Raw genomic sequence first — 4569 nt, 5'->3', positions numbered from 1 at the left:
CTCTTGGCAACGATGGGAGATCAAGACTCCTAGCGTTGCACCAGGCGGGGGGAAGGGAGAGTTTAGCCCCTGGGTGGGGGGGATGAGAGAAAAACCTGCCTGGGAGGGCTCTCATGGCAATGATAGGAGATCAAGACTCCTAGCATTGCACCAGGCAGGGTGAAGGCGTAGCGTTTGGCCCGCCCGCTGGGTGGGAAGGGGAAAATGAACGAACCTGCCTGGGAGGGCTCTCATGGCAATGATAGGAGATCAAGACTCCTAGCATTGCACCAGGCGGGGGGAGGAGGCGTAGAGTTTGGCCCACCGGGCGGGAATGGAAAACTTGCCTGGAAGGGCTCTCGTGGCAATGATGGGAGATCACGGCTCTTAGCGTTGCATCGGACAGAGGAAGGCATAGCGTTTGGCCCGCTGGGCGGGAGGCGGAAAGACAAGCCCGCCTGGGAGGGCTCTCATGGCAGCTATGGAGATTAAGACTCCTAGCGTTGCACCAGGCGGGGGGAGGAGGCATAGAGTCTGGCCGGCCGGGCGGGAAGGGAAAGTGAAAGAACCTGCCTGGGAGGGCTCTCATGGCAATAATGGGAGATCAAGACTCCTAGTGTTGCACCAGGCAGGGGAAGGTGTAGGGTTAGGCCCGCCGGGCCGGGAGGGAGAAAAGACCCGCCTGGGAGGGCTCTCATGGCAACGATGGGAGATCAAGACTCCTAGCATTGCACCAGGCGGGGGGGGGGGGATAGGGAGACCTGGAGTTGGAAGGTTACTTTGGATGGCTTATGGGGGTTTTGTGGGCTTCTTTGATATGTGACTGGCTAGTTCTGATTTAGCTCTGAAAGGCTTCTGATGACCATCTTCCTAGGGTTTGGATCTGCTGTTTGGAGAGGCCTTTCTGGGCTGCTAATGTTGCTGCCCCGATGCGAAAAGAGTGGCTTGAGAAATTTCCTGCTGGGATGCCTGATGATTGCAGGACGGACTTGAGATGTTTTTGGAACCAGAAGCTATTAGCAGGTCTTTTGGCTTCGTCTAAGAACAAGGGCTCGCGGGGGGATTTAGCCTGGGTATTTCTGAGGCAGAGAAACTGAAGGATGGACTGGTAGGGTTGGATTGGAGAAGGGAGGTTGAAGATGTAGATGAGGTGGCCTTTTTTGGCTTAGTCTGTCTTGCTTTGTTTAATTAGGAAGGAAATTGTACCGTTATCGAGTACTGTTAAATCTGAAATGGTGGGGTTGGTATTTGGATCAAATTTAGAAGAGCTGGTGAGTTCCAAGCATCTGAGGAACCCGAAGAAGGCTAAAATGAACATGGCATCGACTGTCCGGGCAGTACTGAGAGGCTGGTAACTGGTGCGGAGTGTTTGGATACATTTGTGAGGATGTCTAGCATTATGGGAAGTCTAGGGTCGGGCCGGGTGGGCCTGGATCGTTGAAACCCCTGATAAGTAGAGAGGTTTGTGAGTTATTTATTTCGGGAGAGGGTGCCCCGAACATCAGCTTGTGGAAAAATTGAATGCGCTCCTGTCGAGAAAAGAGATGAATGAGGTGATTGAGAGTAGGGAAATATCCGGGAAGGGTGTGTTGTATGAGAGGTAGAAAGCTTTGAAGCATTTCCACGAAGTTATGTATGACTGGAGGGTTCATGGAGAGAATGCTTGGAGGATGGTGTTGAGGGACGCGTCGAGGAGGGGTTTCAGTGGGTGGTTTAGGGGAATCTTAATCCTGAATAATGAGGAACTGGAGTTGGGGATTGTTCCGCCTCTGGAGTCAGCATCCTGAATTTCTGCCAGTATCTGTGCTCGGATGCTGTGGGCCACTTGGGGAGGCTCTGAAGCTGTGGCATTTGATGGCACGGGCATTGGTGTTGCAGTGAAGAGCGAGTACTGTGGTTGGAGGAGTGAGCTGTAGGAGGCTGGTGGAGGGGCTGTGTGAGACAGCCAGTGCGGCCAGGCGCTCGCTTGAGCTGCGAGCCCTGAGCTGACGGTAGAGGGAGGCGGGGCTGTGTGTGACAGCCAGTGCGGCCAGGTGCTCGCTTGAGCTGCGAGCCCCGAGCTGACGGCAGCGGGAGGCTGGGCTGTGTGAGACAGCCAGTGCGGCCAGGTGCTCGCTTGAGCTGCGAGTCCCGAGCTGACGGCAGCGGGATGCGGGGCTGTGTGTGACAGCCAGTGCGGCCAGGTGCTCGCTTGAGCTGGGAGATCCGAGCTGACGGCAGCGGGAGGCGGGGCTGTGTGAGGCGGCAAGTGCGGCCAAGCACTCGCTTGAGCTGCGAGATCCGAGCTGACATGAGCTGGAGGCGGGGCTGTGTGTGACAGCCAGTGCGGCCTGGTGCTCGCTTGAGCTGCGAGATCCGAGCTGACGGCAGCGGGAGGCGGGGCTGTGTGAGGCGGCCATTGTGGCCAAGCGCTCGCTTGAGCTGCGAGCCCCGAGCTGCCGGGGGCGGGCGGCGGAGCTGAGACTGGTGGCCAAGCACTTGCTTGGGCTGCGAACTCCACGAGAAAAGAGGTTGGTGGCCAGGGCTGAGATTGGCAGACGAAGCGGCCAAACGCTGGCTTGGGCTGCGGGCCCAGGCATTGCTTGAGGAGGAGCTGCGGTGGAGGGCTGGGCTGCGGCCATTGTTCTGTGTAGGGTTGTTTGATTCCGAAATTTAAATTGGAGGAAGCTAATTTTGCAATGACTGCAGGATATTGAAGTCAAAGAAAGTAGCTTTCTCATGATATGAAGCTTCATTGTAAAAATATGAAAATGTACAATATTTTTGTAGCTCTGACAGATTTTAAATTGTAATTTGTCTGCATTGCCCATGGAATTAGTCATAACCCAGGGCTCAGCAGTGGACATGCATTTATTGATTGCATTATTACTAAAACAAGTCATGAAGTGTCTAATGTCCACAGTTCAGCTGAATGATATTTACTTTAACAGTATGCGTTGCACAAAATTAGCAAACAATACAGTGAAACAAAATAAACAACTTTAACAACAACACTAATGTTAGAGCTTGTGGATTAGCTGTCAATCAGGTGCGCTTCTAGAGACCACTGATTGGTGCTCTGCATTTTCTTTCAGAATTATCATTGGCTGATAAAGGTTAAAGATAGCATTTATATATAGGGTGTAAATAAGATGACGTCATTCACGTCTATTCCGTCGTGCAGCGCTCAAATTTGTGGACAACATGAGTGACTCCCATCGTAAAATAACTTATAGTTTTTTGGACTAGTTTATTAAAACGATCTAACAGAATTTTAATAATTATCAGTGAGCAAGAGCCGAATTAATGGGTGCTTCAGACCAGCTCGGTAATGATCGTTTCATTCAGTTTATTTTCATGAATCGCCGAAAACGTTCGGCAACATTTGATGACTAGCAGCTGAGATATGCAGCCTTCGTGGGATGCAGTCTTTCGTTTGACAGGCATCTATACACATAGATATAAGTTGTTGAACTGAACACGGCTCTGAATAAGGAGTCAATTCCCCTTGATGGGATCGATTCCAAACTTTGGAATCGACTCTCGATTCCTAATGCTTCGGAATCGATTCCCAGCCCTGTGAGAGGCCTCGCACGGGAGAAAGACATTGGCGTCGGCGCGGCCGGAGGTTTGTGTTTCCTTTTGGTCGACTTTGGGGTTAGAGGGGGAGAGATTAGTTAGTTGCAGATTATTGTACAAGTTAAATAATTCTGTTTTGTTTAACTTGTGTGAAGGCTGGACATCGGATTTTGCCAGCGCTAGTTTCATACTCGCCATAGTCCGTTTCTCTATGGGCGGAATTGATTGCCTGACCGAGCGGATGATGCTGGGGAATCGGCTGGTGTTCTCGCCGATGGAGGCGAGGGCAGGCCGAGGCGTTGTGAGGCGGTCCGGGCCGAGCGGCGGCCGCGAGATGAGGCCTGGGGCTCAATTGAAGCAAAATGCGGGGTCAGACACGGTCCTGGAGCCGGCCGGAGGAGAGTCGGAATCGTCTTCTCTTGTGGCAGTTTGTCTTTGCGACGTAGTAGCGGACGGGCGAACCAGTTACTGATAAACCATCAAGTGAATGGAGGTGAGTCAGCTGTATTTAACCAATGGCGCTGATTGACTTGAGTGGGCTCCTCTTGTGCTGTTTACGCTAAGTATCTGACGCGCTTCTCCCGAACTTTGTTAATGAAACATCATTAAAACTTGAATCATCAATAAATTGGTAATTATGTATCTACGGGCACTTTGGACAAATAGCAGTGAGTATATATATATATATATATATATATATATATATATATATATATATATGAATTATTATGTATATGTTTTGTGATTAATTGTGTAAATCAGGGCTGCTCAACCCTGTTCCTGGAGATCTACCTACCTGGAGACTTTAGTTCCAGCCCTGCTCCAACGCAGCTGTCTGTAATTATCAAGTGCTACCTAAGAGATTGATTAGCTGGTTCAGGTGTGTTTAATCAGGGTTGGAGCTGAACTTTGCAGGATAGTAGATCTCCAGGAACAGGATTGGGCACCCCTGGTGTAAATGAATAATATGCTGGGCAAAGCAACTCATCCTTTTAAAAGCAGTCTCCTTTAAATACATTTATTTACTTTATT

The sequence above is a fragment of the Garra rufa genome, chromosome 20 (assembly GCF_049309525.1).
Source record: "Garra rufa chromosome 20, GarRuf1.0, whole genome shotgun sequence".
Lineage (NCBI taxonomy): Eukaryota > Metazoa > Chordata > Actinopteri > Cypriniformes > Cyprinidae > Garra > Garra rufa.
Note: the sequence above shows the minus strand (reverse complement) of the source record.